A 21,292-nucleotide genomic window follows, 5' to 3' on the forward strand; every position below is an offset into this window, starting at 1 on the left:
TGATAGCATTCAATTATAGAAAAACATTTTCTTTCAATAAAAGTTTTGTGTTCAGCAACATTTTTCTGAATATCTGCAACACATGAAGATTACTATAACATGGACAAATTCTGCATATTGACATTGACTCAGCTTAGGTCAGTCAGAATGTGTGTTTTTCTTTTAGTCTATATGGGAAGTAACAAGATAGCATTAAGGCATCCATACAGTAATGTGAAGCCCATGTCCTCAAAAATAACAATTTTCTGAAATATAATTTTCAGCTCACTGTTGCCCCAAAGTGTAGTGATCTCAGAGCTGATTATATTAAGTTTGGAGATACATGGAATGAAACAAACTGCATGGAGGGTGAAGAGAGGCTTGCTTCGCACATAAAAGAAAACAGTATCAGTCGCACTCTTGCCCTTGATGCAGATTTCATCATGTCATCTTCAGTCTTCTACCATGCAACTTTGTGTTAACATTATAGTCCCATAAATTATCCTTTTAAAGCACAACATCTTTCAACAGCAGTGCCTTGACACTGCATGCAGTGTGGTGAAACTGTAGACAATTTGCAATTCATATGTAAGAACAAATAGTTTCAGTTATCCTCCCAATAGCCTCTGATAGAGTGCATCATGGTTGATATATTTTGCCTCTGGCTCATTGTAAAACACTCAGCACCAACAGCATGCTGTCTCTAAAGTGAAGGCTGCACTTAACTTCTTTGCAGCATTTTCCTCAACAGCACATTGCACTTTTCTTATATTTGTCTATTTTCATTACTGCATTGTAATATTGTGATGTAATGTGACATAAGTATACTTGTTTTAGAACAGAAAATGGCAGGCTAAAAGCTGCTACTATCAATTCTCACATTGCTACTGTGATTGAGAGTTTCTGTGGAAAAATGATTTTTTTAACATTGTTTATATCAGTTAAATTTATTTATATCTTAATTTGGTTTCTGCTAAGTGTCTTAGTGGTAGTTGTCCTTTACCAGTCATCAAGCCATTAGGGATGCTTAAAAGTGGTCATCTCGTTTAATGCACAGAAGAACAGCTTGTTTAATGTACATGTATCAGAACCAACATAAAAGATATGTTTTTGTATATTCTATATCATTTAAGTGGTAAACAAGGAGCAGTAGGCATAGAAAGGGTATATACAATATCAAAAAGGGGGATATAATTTCTGAAACAAATACTTGAAATTAAACAATAAAAATGTATTAGTTCCATTGCAAGTTTAGCTACATTAATTGTAGTTTGCATAGCACTGCATTTTTTTGTCTGGCTCTGTGGCACAGAGGGATGGGGGCCCAGTAAACCTGGTTCTGTTAGTGACCCCCCTGGCACTGACAGAGCCAAGCAGAGAGGGGAAGGGGCATGGTCCATTCACTTCTTCCTGGGGGGTAGGTTTCCCGGTGTTCAGAGACCACATAGGGAAAGTGTAATTTCTCCTGTAGAAATTGTGGAAACCCCTTCCTCTGCTTGAGGGAAGGGGGAGGGGGGAGGGCTGCTTACTGTCAATGTTCCTTGCAGAAGTGAGGGACAACCAATGCAGTAAGCCCACTGCATATCTTCCTTCTGCTCCTTAGCTGAGTGTTCAAGGGGAGTTAGGACTGTAATAAGACACAACCCTCAAATAAGCCCTGATAGCCACTTTAATGATGACCACTCTTGATCAACTCTCACCCTAGGTGAAAAGAGAATGAATGGGTTAATTGGTTGACAGGGGCTGATAACTGTCAGGCAGTGGAGGCAAAAAAAAAAAACTTTATTTACATATGTTAATTAGTGAATGGAGAAATAAAAAAATGGATGTTTTTCTACCACGCCTTGGGTATACATCAAGATATAGGCATAAAGATCTTGGTGAAACATTTGCATATAATCGAGAAACAAGCATACAGTCATATATCTCTGCATTGTCTTTTAACTTTATAGCACCAAGAACTGTACTGCATGAGATAACTGTGGATGCAGGCCAGTCTGTGCTTTGCTACTCACATTTACAGCTACAGTGTATATGGTGTAGCATGACAGTATGTGCACTGTCTATAGAGCAACTATGAATCACTGAATTATATTTCACATTTGGTATAGCTTATAACATAGTTATGAGTTTGCATGACAATCAGCAATTTTGAAAACATGTAATTCAGGCATTTATTCAGTGCAGGAACTGATAAGATTTATACCACAGGTGTTTGGACTGCTTGAAACATAGAACTTTCCTTTTTTTCTTTTGGAAGGTAGTTATTGGACATCTTGGGCTAAATAAGTAATTGTAGGCCTCCTTTTTGATCACTGAGACTAGCAGTGTTATAGCAGGCCCCCAATGTACACTGCAGTCATAATTGCTTATGGTGAGTAGATTCTGCTAGCCGAATATCACACCAGCTTTTTGTCTTATATGGCACATCACCAGAAATTGTAGAATTTGTCTTAAATTTGATTATACGACCAACTGCCTTCATAGAAAAGCAAATGAGAATTATCTCACATACAGAGCTGGAACAGGAACTTCTGGTGTCCAAAGATCAGTTGTAAGCTTTCACAGTAACATTTCTTAAGAGTAAACAGTCTTCTAAAATTGGTAAGCTTGAGAAGTCTTCTTCCATTGCTGAAAGTCAGTGCCACAGGTATTTGTTTACTCAGTGACAGGTATCTTGATGCCAGCTGTACAGATGTCTACTTACCAAAAGTCTTTCAGATGTTGCTTCAGCAGGTGTCACTACTACAATACTCTTAAGGTATCTGCCCTGCAAACATAAGTTTTGTGTTCTTCTGTGTATCAAGCTGTTCCATGCATTGCTTTCTTCCCCCACTACTCAAGAGTGCTTGGCCTTTCTTTAGTTGGGGGCCTAGTCCAAATTACTGTTTTTTAACTCTTTCAGGGGGTTTTGTTTAGTATGCATGGGTTCCACCTTCAATGCCACTTTCCACCTCCCCTAAGGTTTACATTCCTTTCTGCGCTTTAGATGTTAGAGAGATACTGCACACAAAGAAATAGTCTGAATCTTCAGTGTCAGGCTTTTCTTTGCTTATGTCATAGTCAAGAATGTACATCATGTGGTTTAATATCCTGTATCTACTGCAGTCCAAAGTAGATACGATGAAGCTGGCCACGTGGCATGTAGGTCATCCTGAATACCATAATGTTTCATTGTCAGAAGTAATAAAAACAATTTTTTTTTCTGTGAAATGCTGCAGCCTCTCTCTTAAGGGTAATGTATCTGAGAATTGCATATTGTGGATCAGGAAATTCAGTTTACTTATGATTGCAAAGATGATATCCAAGAAGCATGACAAAATATGATGTCTTACATTTCTGTGTGTCACAGGAGAAGAACCCAGGAAAATTTATAATGTGTATTTTGAGAAAAAGGAGAGAAAGGTGATCTCACCTGATAATATTTGATACAATAGGTGATTTTGTCTCAAGCTAATGAATCATGAAACTCACAAAACTCAGTCTTTGCCTTCATTCTTTAGTTTGATAAGCTGAGCATCAACAGACTCAGTGGGACCTTAGCACTCATTAAGTTCAAATACTACATATAGACCAGATTATTTCTTGGATCAATACTGTCTGCTTTTTGTAATTAAAGATATGGTGTCTTCCCTGCTGGGAGAAAAGGACTTTCTGCACTTCACGCAAACCTGAGATTTTGGCAAATCCAACTTGATGAGGAAAGTTCCAAGCTGTATGTTTTAATTCACCTATGAGAGATTTGTAAGACTTAAATTTTGTACCTCATGAACCTGAAGTGTTTCAGAGAGCAGATGTATATATAATCAAGTGATTTGCTGGCATTGCTAATATAAGTAATGATATAATAATGTAAGATCAAACAGGACAGATCATGATGCAAAACTGAACTACTAAAGTCTGTCAGACAGAATTACCTTAAGCTAAAAGCATAAAAATATGAGTGACAAAGATAAGATATTTAAGTCAAGTAGTAGCTACCTAAAGAGTTGAATACAGGCACCAGAAAGTAAGATAAATGGTGCTAATGCCCTGTTATATATGGATGTATAACTTTAGCACTAATTAACTTGACATATTGATTTGCATCTCATGTGACAAACCCTTATTTCTAAAGAAATCAGAATGTAGACATTATAGAGTTTACATTGTATCCCCAGGCTGTGTTAATTATTAAACTTCCTGACACAACATGGTGTCATAGAATAGTGGATTGACGACAACTGATGGCATAGATCTGCTGAACTGAAAACATATATTTGTTTTCAATAATTTCTCTGTTTTTGGAAATATAGTAGTATAATTCTTAGTGGAAGTGTCTTAGCTGCAGCCTTCTATCATACTTTCAATGAATTCTGGCTGAAAATTGAAAGCTTTATAAACAGAATTTTAACTTATTTCTCAGTGCAAGTGCGTTAACTGAAAAGTCTGAATATGTAAAATGTGCTGCCTTTCTGCACATTGTTGAGGAAGAAGCCATAAAGGTATTTAACTCTTTTACTTCCACTGAAGATGATAAAAATACATTTGAAGCATTCAGAGAAAAAAAAAATCAGTACTCATTGTCAGACCAGAAATAAAGTGGCATTTATTTGATTTGTGTTCTTTACAAGAACTCAAGGACCTACTGGTTACTGTTACTAAGCCGAAGAATAGAGACAATGACTAAATTTGGTAAGATAAAACAAACTGTGATATAATAAATAAACAAGGAAGACGCTATTAAAATAAATAGACCTGGCTTTATAAAAAACTGTGGATATATGCAAATGAAGTAAAAGTACTAGTGCACAGATAACAGAATTAAGTATTGAAGCTAGCTCTGATAGTATAGAGTGATAAAGCCGTGACTGTGGTCCAAGCAACCTAAGTTCATTTAACAGTTTGAGCACTTGATGGAGCTGACAAGGGAGGATAACAGAGACTACGATACCCTGGTCAATACCTCCTTTTGGACCCCAGACCAGAATTGAGGGGCAAAATACAGAAGAGCCAAAAAAAAAAGAAAAGGAAAAGCTCATCAGACTTGAAAAGCAAGAAAACACTGAGGAAAAAATATATATACAAAAATCTGCGGTATTCTTCTATTGCTAAAATTGCACATAAAGAAAACAATTCTCCTAATATTTGTGTCCTGTATAATGTACAACCTTAAAGGACATGTGCATAAATCTATCAAAAAGTCACAGAGGCATCTCAGATGCAGTGGATATCCTGCATGTATATGTCAAATTGTTGATATGCTTAGGAAGCTGCCAGGAGAATATCGCATACAAATAAAATTTGATGCATTGCAAGTAATACATGCCTCCAGAAAAAGTATGTGCAGCTCTAATGAGTAAAGCTGAACAGAAACCAAAGCATATAGAAACCTGAATTTTTTTTTTAAACAAGAAACATTTTTTTGAATTATCACTTATGACATAAACAATTATACATTTATATAAATGAAAACAAACCATATTGGCATATTTTCATTTGTGAACATTATTCATCACATATAATCTTCTATACAGAACATTACATGACTCATTTCATTCCTGCTTTCCCTTAAACCACATTCCTCCTACAAAATGTTATTCTGCATGTGTTGTTCCAACAAGTCCATTTTTCCTATGTAACTTGCTCCCATCCTTCTCTAAATATCCCACTTCTGGTTCTTTTATCTGTTACTATATTCACTACTTCTAGTGTGATTGGTTTAGATGTTAGTCGCTAATTTTCTAGTAGTTGTTGTTGTTTGTCTTTTGTCTTTTCCCAGTTAGGGATCACCACAGCGGAACTCCAATCTGCTAATGATTGGCAGTAGATTTTTACGGTGCCGAGTTGCCAGCTTGACGCCCAACCTTCAACAAAGGCATGTCCATTCACGCATGTCTTTTGGAACACCACTCAACTGCGGGGAGGACATGCAGACTCCACACAGAAGGCACTCCCCGCACTCCAGCTGTGAATCGAATGGTAGAACCTCTTGCTGTGAGGCAACAATGCTACCACTGCACCACTGCGGATTATGGTCACTAATTTTCTAGTAATTACTTTAATGTTAAGTTGTCAATCTCGTCTTCATTCTTGCTGGATGGGTTCAGAGCCGAACCTCGGCTCCGACTCTGCCTATTACTAAAGCTCGAGAGCTATTTTTACCGGCTCGAGGCTATCCTATGTCCCATAATGCTAGGCGTGATATACCCAGATCTCGTTTGCCGCTTCAGCTACGAGGTTGCATCTTTTTGCCAGCTCCAGGTTGTATTAATATTTTTCTTGTTTTTAGTCAGCTTTTTGGGTTAAAATCTTAGCAATAGTGTTTTATAGTTACTACCCTTTAGATCCCTGTTTAGGATTCCCTCTTAGGTAGTTTTTTGATACAGTCTTTCCCCTCACCTAATAGTTAGGCCCTTGGCCAAACCTCTTCCATACTTTTTTGTCTGTTTCTGTATGTGTGTGCCTAGTTAAATTGTATTAATAAGTGTGGGGTTTTTTTTGTTTATTTCTTGGTCTGTTACAACCTTTTTGTGTGTGTGTGTGTGTGTGTGTGTTTGGCTGATTGTGACTAGACCTCCCAGAGTTGTCTTTTTCTGCCCGTCATCCTTGTTTCAGGATGTCGAAAGACACCAAGGTCTCGGGCTTCAAGAAGTGTGACTCGTGCTGTCAGAAGATGTCTCTGACAGATGGTCACACTTCTTGTGTATATTGCTTGGGCCCTCTGCACCTGCAGGATTCTTGTTCTGTCTGCCATGTGTTCAGTCAAAGAGTCCTGCAGGAACGCAGAAATAAACTTATTTTGAGAGGCTTGTTAAAGCCTGAAGGTTCCCTGGCTAAGCCTTTGTCGGGTAAACCTTCCAAGCCTGCCAAACCATCGACTCCATGTTCAGAGCCATCGCCGAGCAGTGCTACTACTATCACTGCATCGGTTCCGGCCGGAACCGATGATTCGAGGCCTCAGTCGGCTCCGACTCTGCTGTCGGAGCTGTCTTCGAGCAAGAAGCGTTCCAGGTCTCCTTCCCTGGAATATGTCCATTCGGCTCCGAAGTCTCCCTTGTTATTGGAGCAGAGTTACAGGTCCCATTCCTCTCAGATTTCCAGGCTGTCGGACCATGACCTCGAGAGGGTGGTTAGCAGACTACTTAAGTCGCAGGCACTGGCCCAAATGTTGCATAGCCCTCCTCATCAGGCAGTGGCTTTCACTACTCCCTCTTCGATTCCTCCTCCGATTCTTCCTGTGTGTGTGGAGCCGGAGATCGTAGGGGTCGGGACCGTTGGATCATCGGAGCCGATACCACTCCTTTCAGCTCCCTCATCGGCTCCGATCTCTTCCTTGGTTCTATCCTTGGAGGGATCCGGGCGCCGGGACTCTCTCGTCTGCTCCGAAGGGGCGAGTGGCATTGGACCCTTGTCCGACCCCGTTCTCCCTCTTGGAGCTTCAGCGCAGGTGAGTTCGGCCCCGACATCGGCCTTGGAGCCGTCCCTCTCGGTGCCAGGAGGAGTCCTTGTCTCTTCGGAGTGGGGACCCCCTACCCTGCCTGATAGGGGCACCTTTGAGGTCATGAGGAGTGTGCTGGCCCCTGTGCCTGCTCCACAGTTGGCTCCTTTGGCTCCTCCCTCTATGGTGCCTGCTTCAGTCTCTACCCGCTCTCCCGATCCCGAGTGTGGAGAACCGACGCTACAGGTAGCCCCATTGGGCGTATCCTCCTCTTCCGAGGCCTCCCCTGATCCTTCAGGAGAGCCCCCTCGAAAGAGAAAATGCAAGAGGAAGCATGTAGACTCCCCTGAGTCAGTCACATCGGACACTGACTTGGATGACTCAGAAGGGTCCCCAAGGTCCCCCTCTGAAGATGTCTCTTTTTCTGACATCCTGGAGGTTCTTAAGCAGAGGGGAAACTGGTCTGCCCTTAACCCTTCTGAGGACGAGTTGGTGTACCTTAAGGCGTTCGGTTCTCGCCCTTCCACCTCCTGGGTGTCTACGCCTTTCGACCCGCTCATGGATGTGGTGGCTCGAAAGGCGTGGACGGCTCCGGATACTATGGAACCAACTCCACGGAGGCCTACAAAATTTATTACAGCCCCTTCGGACAAGCAGTTTCTAACTAAGAGCGTCCCTGTTGATGTCATGGTGGTGGCGGTGGCCACTAAAAGGGAGTTGGCTGACCCTTCAGTACCTGTCCATCCTCCTAATAAGGAATCTAGGACTATGGACAGGTATGGCAAGTGGATGTTTTCCTCAGCGACCTTTGCTATGCGGTCGTTGAATTATTTGTGCCATTTCACCAGTCTCCAGAGAGACCTTCTCAAGGAACTGGGTGATACCTTACAGGACCCATCAGCTGCAGGGTCTCAGGAAAAGATCAACTCCCAGCTGGGGACCCTAAACTCTATTGTCAACTCCTCCATGTGGCTCATTTCCTATGCAGCTGATGGAGTGAGTAGGGCTGCAGGCACAGGCGTTGCTCTAAGGAGACATGCCTGGATGTGGCTTTGCAATTTTGCTGACCCCTTCAAGGCGTCCTTCACTAACACCCCCTTTGATGGTTCTGCCTAGTTTGGACCTCAAGTGAAGGATACATTGACCAGGTGCAAGCAGGAAGGCAAGACTCTCTCTGCCATAGGAGTCTGTTTTTCTACCCCTTCTAGACCATACCCTAAGGGTCAGAAAGGTGGGAAAATGTGGTTCCGCAAACCTCAGGGAGTACTGCCTGATGCACGTGGTGAGCTTCCCTCCAGAGGCAGAGGAGGGAACAATAATAGACGCCACCTGAGGGGCAGGGGGGTCCGCAGAATCAGGGTAGCAGAGAATCCTTCTCTGACAAACCCTTCCAACACCCCTGAGGAGCTGCCCGACTGTCCACCTTCGGAGGCAGTCGGGGGAAGACTATCACTGTACCCAGAAGCCTGGCATTCCCTCACACAAGACAATTGGGTACGGTCGATCATATCCGATGATTACAAAATTCCCTTTATTCAGACCCCACAGCCGCCAAAAGGGCCCCTTCCAGATGTTCCACCCGGTCTGAGGGATCAAGCAGCACTAGAAATTTCAAAGCTGCTAGAAAAAAGAGCCATCCAGACAGTCCCAGCAGACCAGCAAGGATCCGGAGTCTACTCCAAGTTCTTTTTGGTACCAAAAAAGACAGGGGACTGGAGACCTACTTTGGATCTCAGCAGGCTGAACAAGTCTGTTCAAAGAATGAAATTCTGGATGGTCACGCTTCAGTCCATTCTACCCTTCCTGGGTCAGGACAATTGGATGTGCTCTATAGACCTTCAGGATGCGTACTATCATATCAAAATGAACAGGCGCTCCAGGAGGTTTCTCCACTTCCGGCTGGGAGCCAGTCACTACCAATTCAGAGCCCTGCCCTTTGGCCTCTCCACAGCCCCCAGGGTGTTTACTAAATGCATGGCAGTGGTTGCGGCTCACCTGAGATGAAAAGGATTCCAGGTGTTTCCATACTTAGATGACTGGCTCCTTACTGCCACTACCAAGCGTCAGCTACTCCATTCCAGAGATTATACCCTCCAAATTTGCAACGAGCTAGGTATCTCTATAAACTCTGAAAAGTCTGCCTTGTTGCCTTGTCAGTCTATTACCTTCATAGGTGCCATTTTAAACACTGTGGAACTGTCCCTAAAACTGCCTGTACAAAGGATTTCAGACATTCAAGGTCATGTTCAAATCCTACTACAAGAGAGCAGAGTCCAGGCCAGATTCGTACTAAAAACCCTAGGTCTCATGGCAGCAGCTATCACATTACTCCCCCTAGCTTGTTTTCACATGCGGATCCTGCAATGGATGCTTTTTTCCCAGTGGTCCTTTCAACAGCGTCCAATGTCACACAGCATTCTAATCACTCAGTCATGCAAAAGACACCTTTCATGGTGGATGGTCTCCCCTCAGGTTCTTCAGGGCAGACCCTTTGTCCTTCCTCCTCCTGTGGCTACTGTGACAACGGATGCCTCCCTGATCGAGTGGTGGGGGCTTTTTCAGGGCAGGACAGTCCAGGGCACATGGCAGCCTTTCGAAAGCCACCTGCACATAAATGTCTTGGAAATGAGAGTGGTACTTTTAGCGTTGCAGGCCCTTCAAGACTCTCTACCCACCGGGACTATTGCAATTCAGACAGACAATATGTCTGTAGTGTGGTACATTAACAAGCAGGGCGGAACCAGGTCCTACCCCCTATGTCGAGAAGCACTCAGACTGTGGCAGTGGGCGATCTCTTCTCAATGGTTTCTGGTAGCAACGCATATCCCCGGGAAGTCCAACGTCATAGCAGACAGGCTGAGCAGAGCCATTCTCATGCCCCATGAGTGGTCTCTCAACCAGCTAGTAGCGGAAAAAATCTTCAGGAAGTGGGGTCAGCCTTGCTGCGATCTTTTTGCAGCCCCTCAAAGCAGCAAGTGCCCAGACTTCTTCACCCTCTTCCCTCTCCCAGGTCTTCCCCCCGAGATGCTCTAGTCCACGATTGCCCTGGGGTCTTCTGTATGCTTTTCCCCCTTTTCCCTTAATTACTCAGCTAATCCAGATAGCAACTGTTTTGAGATCCAGAATGATCCTTGTTGCCCCTTACTGGCCTCGACAAATTTGGTTTCCGTTCCTGCAATGTCATCTACTAGATCAACCCTGGCATCTGGACCCAGCACCAGATCTTCTGACACATCAGTCAGGCGGGCTGCATCAATCTCTCCAATCTCTCAACCTCACAGCTTGGTTGCTCCACTTCCAGCCCTAGCCAGGCTTCCCTCAATCTCTCATTCAGTTCGTGACATCATCCTCGCTTCGCACAAGCCTACTACCAGAAAGACTTATGCTAGCAAATGGAAACGTTTCTCTGTTTGGGCAGGGGAGAAACAAGTTGACCCTTTTACAGCCCCTGTCCATACAGTCTTGGAGGTTTTTGGCAGAACTTTTTCAAATGGGATCTTCTTCAGCCACTATCAGAGTTCAGTTGGCAGCCATTGTGAATTTTCACATTGGATTGTTAGAGACCAACATTATGTCACACAAACTTTGTAAAGCCTTTCTTAAAGGAACCCTCTTACTTAGGGCCCCGGTAAAAGATCCTCCCCCACCATGGGACCTAAATTTGATGCTGTCGTCTTTAATTCTCCTTCGCTTTGAACCTGCGGCTTCCTGCTCTTTAAAGTTACTCTCTTGGAAAACTCTGTTTTTAGTAGCCATCACTTCAGCGAGAAGGGTATCAGAGCTTCAAGCCCTTTGTGTTCGCCCCCCCTTACCTTGTTTTTCATAAAGATAGAGTGTCACTTAGAACTAATTCGTCCTTTTTACCCAAAGTACTCTCTGAAAAAAATCTGAATCAGACCATCGATCTTCCTGTTTTCTTCCCACTTTATACTAATAGGTCTGAATGTAAGTTACATTGTCTAGACATTCACCGTCAATTACGCTTCTACTTGGATAGAACCAAGCAGACGAGGAAATCAGAACAGCTCTTCCTGTCTTACGCGGAAGGGAAACAAGGCCTACCAGTTTCCAAAGTAACCTTGTCCAGGAGGTTGACCTCTGTTATCATGTTGATTTACCAAATGAGGCATAAAGAGCTCCCAATTAAGCCCAGAGCTCATTCAACCAGAGCATTAGCTTCTTCAGTAGCCTTTCAGGCAAGATTGCCAATGGATTCCATTTGTGCAGCGGCCACATGGGCCTTTCCTCATACCTTCATTTCTCATTACAAGCTGGACATGACCTCTAGAAGTAGGGCTGATTTTGGTTCCACTGTACTCAAGAGTTTGTTCCATTGAGCCAGCCAGGACTAAGGTGCTAGGGACGCTGTCCCATCCAGCAAGAATGAAGGCGAGATTGACAACTTAACATTGAGAAGTTATGTACTTACCATAACTTTCCATGTTAGTTGTTTTCTTCTCGCCTTCTTTCTTGCGTCCCACCCTCCATCCCCCTAGCCTGGCAAGACCGAGAGTATCTTCTGAGATATGTTATCATGAGAGTTATCTCCTTAGCTTCCTCTTTCCTTTTCTTGGTAACTCTTATAAGAGTTTTTTATACCTAGATGTATAGAGGTAGATATATATATATATATATATATATATATATATATATATATATATATATATATATATATTCTCTGTCATGGTGGGGACATGTATGCCCATAGTGTTAGCTATCAAACGAGATCTGGGTATATCACACCTAGCATTATGGGACATAGGATAGCCTCGAGCCGGTAAAAATAGCTCTTGAGCTTTAGTAATAGGCCGAGTTGGAGCTGAGGTTTTGCTCCGAACCCATCCAGCAAGAAAGAAGGCGAGAAGAATACAACCAACATGGAACGTTATGGTAAGTACATAACTTCTCATTTCCTTCCATATCACTTTCACAGTATTCTTCACCTAAGGAATCTCCTGCCTAGGACAGCCCAACATTTGGCCAGTAAAGGATGATGTTTAAAAGTAGGCAGGAACTGAATGAGCTATGTAACGGTGACAATGACTGGATATATTATAAGTGATGTATCATGTTTGTAGCTACAGTTGTGTCAGCATGGTTTGTAATGTATAATGCTTGCAAATGAGATTCTGTCGGTATGGTTTATTTTCATTTATATAAATATAAGACTGCCTATGTCATACATAATAATTTAATAAAAATGTTTTTTGTTTAAAAAAAAAAAAGTATGACCAGTATACCAAAGCCTTCAGCTCTTATAGGAGCCCTATGCCACACATATTATGCTCCCCGTCCACAACGCAGGGCATAAAGGTGATTTGTGGATGCAGATACTCAGAACTTCTTTGCCACCAGTCCGAACATCATTGTCGAACATAAGTCTTAATGCCCTTCTGCTGTGGTGGCTACCAAGCTGTGTTTTCAAATAAGTGCCCTGTTGTGGTTTCTTCTTTTTCTTCTATTCTTGTTGTTGTTGTGTTCATGTCATCCAGAAAGGGAAAATGTCAGTGTGGGAGGCAGATTCCCCATAAATACTGTCATGATCAATGTCTTTTTTGTTTGGGTGCTTCCCAATATCATACACATTTTTCTATCTGCTAGATGTTTGTGCATAAGACTGTACATAGTCATCTCTCCTTCTTGTCCATATTTCCAGAGAACCAAATTCTTAAGTTGCCGACTCAGGGTATTATGATAGAATCTTCCCATCCTGAGTGCCAGCCATCTGCCAAGAAGAAGGCTAAAAATGTTAGGTCTGATTTGGCTGATGTCCAGACTCCCTCGGATGTCTCTTTTGAGGCTGGTGAAAGCCCAGAGGACCACCTGGTGATTGCTTCAGATTCCTCTGCCATGACACTCTTGGAGGTAGGCATAAATCTGGCTTCTCACATATTTTCAGGGGATTTTCAAACCTTGGCTGACTATATCAAAAGGACCAAGGGAGATTTCTCAGATCTTAGTAAGGGATGAGATTCCTACAACAACTATAGAGTTGCATCAGAGGTCTGACCCTCCGAGGGTGTTTCGAATGGACGTCCCTCAGAAAGAGAAAAAACAAAGCATATTCCCCCTGTTGTTAAGGATCCCCAATGTGAATGTCAGGATTTCACTCCAGTTTATTTAATGCTTTGATGGCCTTAAAGCTACCTCAAGGGGTCTCTTTTCCTGCTGCTCCCTGGTCTTCCACTCCACTCAAGAAATCTAGAGAATTAGATTCCTCAGATGAGGATCTGGACTCAGGAGAATCCTTGGCATATTCTTCCCAAATCTCTTCCTTCTTCAACTATGATTATAAGGAGGAGTAGGACTCTATTAGTCCAGACTCCCCTTTGGAAGAGCTTTTCTTTTGAGATACCATTGCCAGTATGATGGATTATTTTAAGTGGGATTGTTCTCAAGTCTCTAATATTCAAAAAGGTATTATGAGCTCCTACAGCTGGAGTCTTCCAAACCATCTGCTGTTCCTGCTGTTCTGGCTGCCCTTCTGGATACCTTCTCATCAGTTTCTGTAGACTCCCAGCCTCCTGCACTTAAGAAGCCAGATAGGTTCTATAAAGTGCCTGAGGATTGTACATTTCTTTATGAATGCCCTTCTGTAGTGTCAGTCTCATGTGACAAGCCATCCATATTGTTGCCCTCCACCAAGCTGTTGCCTTTTAATAAGGATAGTAAGGCAATGCTGAGCAAGAAAGTTTACACTCCTACCACTTTGTCCTTTAGGGCCATCAACTACCCGACTCATATGACCAGATATGTTTTGTCTGTCCTTCTCGGGTTTCTAAGGTCATTTCTGACCTTTCTAACTCTGAGGGGAAGGCTTTGTCCCTTTCCCTGCTGGGCTATACTTCTCAAGTTGCCTGCCATTCAGTCAAATGCAGCTATGATGCAGATGATGCCTCCTTCAGGGCTCCTGCCTTTGGTTCAGTTATGAGACATTATTTTTGTCTTTGTCTTCAGGCTTTGCCTAATGACATTAAGGACAAACCTTTGGATGCTCCTTTGGATAATAAAAGCCTTTTTGGCTCTGCTGCTGCTGAAGACCTTTTCAAGTCTCTCTAGGACAAGAGCAAAGCCTTGCAGGAACTGAAACATATTTTTGTTTCTCCTATTCCTAAATTTCAGAGGAGTTACCCCTCCAAATCTGCCATTGTTTTTAGGCAATTTTGCCCTCCTCCCAAGAGCAAGAAGGATTCAAGGCATGTACCTCCTGCTAAGTCTATTCAGACTCCTGCCTCCTAGAAACCTTCCTTCTAGGACAAGCCTGGTTCTGTTTGATGGTTTGCTTTCTTCTTCCTTCAGCCAGTTTCCCTTGTCCCTCTGTCTTTCCCTGTCTCTCTCAAATTGGCTTCAAATTACTTCAAACTCTTGGGTTCTGTCCATTATCCATCAGGGATATTTCATGGTTTGGAATTCCCTTCCTCCCTTTTCAGTCATTCCTTAACCTCCTTAGGAACAGCTCTCCCATTGCCCAGAGGTTTTTCACTCTCTTTTGGGTCAGGGCACCATTCAAGCTGTGCCTCCCACCCTGGTAAGGAATGGGTTTTATTTCAGAATATTTCTGGGCCCACAAAAGGAGGGCACATGGAGAACAATCCCAGATCTTTCCCTGCTGAATACCTTTTTCAAGATCCCTTCATTTCAGATGTTATCTCTGCAGATGTTATTTCCTCTTCTTCTTCCCCAGGTCTTCCTGGTATCTCTGGATCTCAAGGATGCATGCCTTCACATCCCCATCCATCCCCTCTTAAGAAAAGGTTTATGTTTCTCTGTCTATTTCTTGCATTTTCAATTCTCTGCTTTGCTCTTTGGCCTTGCTTCACCAAATGCCTTACACCTGTTATTGCATTTTGCAGGATTTGATATATTCAGATTTTTCTCTATCTAGATGATTTGCTTATTCAAGCTCCTTCCTCAGCAGTCTGCTTCAGGATCTCAAGTTTACTGACTGCTTCCATGTTACACAGTCTGTGGTTCCCATGCTAGCATTTCTGCCTGCCCCAAGGCTCTGTCTCTAATTGCCTTCTTCCAGTCCTTTCTTCCTCTGGTGTTTGTCACGGCCAGGGAATTTCTCAGGTTTTTGAGGTTCATGGCTTCCATCATTCTTATGCTCCATCTCACCAGGCTCCATATGACAAACTTTATTGGTACTTCAAATGAGTGTGACTTCAACATTGCCACTGGACTTCCCAGTATATTTCCTTCACTGTCTCAAGCTTGAGCTTCAGTGGTGGATTCATCAAGTTCCTCTCAACCCAGGGCTTGCTTTATAAGCTCTGGTTCCTACTCAAGAGCTCTTTACAGATGCCACTGATGTAGTGGGGGTGCCTCGTGTGGCCCCTTAAAGGTTCAGGTTCTATGACATCCTCATCAGAGATCAGACCACATCAACATAAAGAAGATGAGGGCTCAGCATATAGCCCTGCAGGCCTTTCATTCCCTCTTTCATCCCAGGTCCTTCACAGTTTTCACAGACAATACTACAGTGATGTGGAATGTCAGCAAACAGGGGGCATGTGGTCCTATCGGCTTTGCAGACTAACTGTTCAGGTCTGGGATCTAGGTATCTAGAATCAAGTGATACCTTATGTAATCTACATTTCCTTGGACACAATCTAGTGGCAGACTCCTTGAGCTGGTCCATCACACAAGCTCACAAATGGATGCTTCACAAAGATGTCTTCCTGGACATAGTCCATTGGTAGGGTATTCCTCAGGTAGAATTTTTGCCTCCCCTCTGAGCAAACAACTACCTCTATTCTGTTCTAGAGTCCCAAGTCCTCTGGCTTGGAAAGTAGATGCCTGGTCTTTTCCTTGGAAGAGGATATTTCTGTAAGCTTTCCCCTCTTCCATGTTACAACAAGTCCTGCACAAAGTCAGTCAGCACTCTGACAAAATCTTGCTAGTGACTTAATTTTGGCCCAGACAGCATTGGTTCCCCCTTCTTTCTCACTACGCCAGCTGCAGTCACCACAATTTATCTCACCGGGTGGATCTTCTCACACAAGACGGGGGTCTCTTATCCAGCTTCACTTGTCCACTCTTCAAATTATGCTGTGGGTGATATGGTTTTGATCCCTTTCAGGCAATTATTTTCTGAGGATGTGCTTTAGGTTCTGCAGGAGACCAGGAAACTCACTAGCAGGAAATCATATATATCCAAATGGAAAACATTTTCTGTCTAGTGCCTCTCTTGCCATCAGGCTCTTCTATCCATGGAAGTTCCTTTAGTTCTTTCATACTTGTGTGATCTTCTTCATGCTGGTTGGGCTTATTCTTCAGTGAAAGCTCACCTCTCAGCAATTTCTGCTCATCTGCCTTTGACTCCTCCTTTGGCCTCTAGGTTTGAGGTCAAACAATCTTTAAAGGCACCCTTTATATCAAACCTCCCAGGAAGCCTATTCTACCTCCTTGGGACCTCAATTTTGTACTTGAAAAATTGACCGAGTCTGCTTCTGAGCCTGCTTCCTAAGTTTCTTTGGAGCATTGTACTTGGAGTTTTGCTTTTTTGCTTGTACTTCAGCCAAGATGCCGTCTGAACTTCAGGCTCTTGTGGCCATTCCTCTTTTTCCATTTTTTCATAGAGGCAGGGTGTCTTTTCATAGTACTTCAGCAAGAAATGCCTTCTAGGAGTACATCAGTAAGGAAAAAACAGTGCCATTTTATACAAACATTAACTATCAATTATAAAACACTTTAATTAATTAATTAATATCTAAAACATTAAATACTGTAATTCTATTATACTTAGAAAAAATATATATCAAAAGTTTCCATGAACAATCAGTATTAAGTACACAAGGACTTAAAGTATTGTATTTTAAAATATAAATACTTTATATAACAAATTATGTTTATTCTTAAACTCAATTTAATTGGGGTGTTGGCAACTCTGAGTTTAAGAATAAAGATCATTTGTCATATAAAGAAAGTATTTCTATTTTAAAATACAATACTTTAAGTCCTTGTGGACTCAATACTGAATGTTCATGGAAACTTTTGATATAATTGTTTTCTAAGTATAATAGAATTACAGTATTTAATGTTTTAGATATTAATTAATTAGTTAAGTCTTTTATAATTGATAGTTAATGTTTGTATAAAATGTCACTGTTTTTCCCTACTGATGTACTCCTAGAAGGCATTTCTTGCTGAAGCGCTAGAGACTTGAGATGTTCTTGTTAATAAAGTACAAGCTGGTGATTTTTATATTTTTTACTGGCCTTTTTGGTCGTATTTTCATACTTTTGGGACATTCTTGTTGTATTTTTGTCTTTTCATAGTAATCTTCCTTTAGTGCCCAAGGTGGTTATTGAGTTATCCCTTAATCAGTATTCATCTTCCTTTTCTTTTGTCCTTCTCTGCAGTCTGCCTTTGAGAAGGTTCTTCATACCCTGGATTTACATAGACATATCAGATGTTATTTGGATAAGACTAAAGTTTTTTTTTTCACATCTGAGCAGCTTTTTGCTTCTTTTCATCCCAGAACCTTGAATTTGTCTGTTCCTAAGCAAACAATCTCTTCCTGGATTTCTAAGGCCATTTCCTTTTGCTACTCTTTTCATGGCAAATGTCTTTCCTCATCTGTAAAGGCACATTCTACTAGGACAGATGCCTCCTAAGGTACCTTTTTCAAGGGTCTGGATAGCAATTCTATTCTTGAGGCTGCTACTTGGTCCTCTGTTCATACCTTCACTAAACATTACAAGCTGGATGTTGTCTCTAGAGCTGACTTTACCAGGGCTATTCTGTTTGGGTTTTTGTTCTTTTCTGCCTTCCTCCTCCCAGACATCCTCTTGAGCTCCCATACTCTCCCTTTGGTGAAGAATACTGCAACAGTGATATGGAAGGACACAGTACAGTTATGTAAGATCTTACCATTATAGTAGATATCCTTCGCTTCACTATTGCATTATTCAGTCTCCTCCCCTCCTTCCCCCTTTGTCCTTATCTTGCACTGCATTCTGGTTGTCCTCCTGGTGAGGGCCCTTCTCCCTTCTTTCTTTTGCCTTCTGGACATACATGTTCGTATTGATCTCTAAGATATTCTGTTTCACCTGTGGCTTTTTCAGTTCTGAGTATCTGCATCCTTACAGGTTCATAGGTTGGTACTAGGCTATCGGCCCTAGGGCCTATACAATCCTAGCCATAACAATTCCCTGGATATTTCTTTCCACAATATTTACTTCCCTGGACCCCTGTCTAGCAGGGTGACTGACATGATCCGTGGGTGAATTTCCTATCTCCCATCCAATCATCAAGGTTCCTTTTGAAGAGGGTCAAGGAGGCACTCTGCTTGACATGTATGGTTAGTCTATTCCAGAGTATGGGCAGTCTCTGGGTCAGGAACCTATCCCTCCAGCATGTTTTGTTCATTGTGATGGCAAGGTTTAGATCCCTGGAGCGCGTGGCTCTGAGGGATTGGGATTTCTTTAAGTGGAGCATGTCGAACAGCTCTGGGTTTGACATGGCCTTGTATGTTAAGCAGAGATTGCCACAGAGTATAGCTGGAGTTTTTTTAGATGGTCAGCATATGGCATCTGCTTTATGTCACCTTTATGCCCTACATCGTGTGCGGGGAGCATAAGTGTGATGTACATCACCTATAAGAGCTGAAGGCTTTGGTATACTGGCCAGATGTTGGGTTATCCTTGGTAGAGATCCCAAGAATGCTGCAACAGTGAAAAGAAAGCCAGCTACTGTTATGGTAAGATCTTTCACAGCTTTACTTTAGGCAGCCATCAGAATTAAACTCAGCAAAGCCTTACTATGTCTAGATAATCTGGATCATGTATAATAGCTCAAAAATAATTTCCTTAGTTAAACCAATTTTCTCACCTAGCATTTCTGACTGAGTAGTCTGCAGGGAATATTTAAAGTCTGCCAACATATTACACTCCCAAAAATGTGTTCCCAATTACCCCTTTCTTCTCCATCACACCTTTAACATTTGCAATCTACACGAGAATAATTATTTGGAGTCTTCCTGTAGTATAAAAATACCTATGCAAGCGCTTCCAAGCAAAAATCCTAAATCTTCTAGACTTTGTTGCATATTTGGAAGCCATACATATATCCTCTCATTGTTTCTTGGTGAATCGCTTATCCATCTAAACTCCTCTGACTGATTTCTGTACTTAACACACAGTATTTTATATGCCCTACTAATTATCCATTTTAACAGCAGCTTCTGTTCTAGATTCTACTGAAAACTTTACCAGTGCTGGTCTTTCACTTAGGATCCCTCATTCTTTTCTTTTTGCCTATACTCTGACATCAGTCCTTGATAGATAAGGCCCTAGCCTGCAATCCATATGTATTCTTATTTTTTTTAAACAAGAAACGTCTTTATTAAATTATCATGTATGACATAGGCAATCTTACATTTACTTAAATGAAAATAAACCATAGCGACACAATCTCAGTTGCAAACATACATTACAAACCGTGCCAACACAACTGTAGCTGCAAATATTATACATCACTTTGAATCTATCCAGTCACTGTCAGTCAACCATTTACATAGCTCATTCAAATCCTGCCTTCTTTTAAACCTCATTCCTCCTCTGCATGTATTGATCCAATTCCCATTTTCTTCTTATGTAATTTGCTCCTACCCTTCTCTAAAGATCCCAATCCCAACTGTTTTATTTCTGTTACTATATTCACTTCTTCTTGAAAAGTTGGTTTAGTCTTTGATTTTCATCTTCTAGTAATTGCTTTTTTGACAGCCATCATAATTAGACTCAGCAAGGCCGTACTATGTCTAGGCAATTCTGATTCTGTATCATAGCTCAAAAAATAATTTCATTAGTTACTCCAATTTGCTCACCAAGCATCTCCAATAGAGCAGTCTGCAGGGAATTTTTAAAGTCACCCAACTCATTACACTCCCAGAAAATATATTCCCAGTTACCTCTTTCTTCCTCATAATACTTCCAACATTTGCTATCAACCTGAGGAAAAATTCTTTGGAGTCTACTTTGGGAATAAAAATACTTATGTAAACACTTCCAAATATCCTAAATCTTCTAAACTTTGTTGCATATTTGAGAGACATACATATATCCCCATTGTTTCTTTGTGAATTGCTTACCCAACCTCTCTTCCCAATCCTTCCTAACCTTGTCTGATTTACTCTTAATGTTATCATACAATATTTTATATGCTCTACTAATTATTCCTTTTTTAATGGTGACTTCTGTTTTAGATGCTAATAAAAATTCTACCAGTGCTGGTCTTTCATTTAGGACCCTCTATTTATTTCTCTTTGTCTATACTCTGATATCAATCCTTGATAGGAAGGCAATCTCTAACCTACAGTCTGAATAAGTTCTTTGTGTCTTCCCATTCTCTTACCTTTCCCCTCTCTAGTTATTTTCTCCCAGGGCCTTGATTCCTTTGCTAGTTTTCTCCACTATATTTTAGCACCCCTCTTGCCTACTGTCTGTATCCCTAATGGCAGCCATCTGTATCTGTAGAATCTCCTTTCTCTGTGTTGGCATAGTTCTTAGAATACTTTCTGCTACTTTATGAATATAATATTCTGTATGATTATTGCTATTCTCTTTAAAGGTCTGCATCCAAAATTCCAGTCTCTCCTTGTTTCTTGAGCTTCCCCCCTGTTTCATTATCATCACTTTCCACTTTGAATTATAGTTTTATGTTTGTGCTATATATAGGAACCTTAACTGTGCTGCTCTGAAATACCCTTTCAACTCGGGTAATCCCAATCTGACTTGTTCTATTGGAAGAATAAGCTTATCCCACTTGACTTTTGCTGTCTTCCTCTCCCAGAAAAAATCCTTTAACTCTTTATTAAATGCTATACACAACTTCTTTGGTTGCTGTGTCAATGACTAAAGGGACTAAAAACATTTTAACTGCTTGTTATCT

The sequence above is a fragment of the Protopterus annectens genome, chromosome 1.part0 (assembly GCF_019279795.1).
Source record: "Protopterus annectens isolate FY-2018-M chromosome 1.part0, PAN1.0, whole genome shotgun sequence".
Lineage (NCBI taxonomy): Eukaryota > Metazoa > Chordata > Ceratodontiformes > Protopteridae > Protopterus > Protopterus annectens.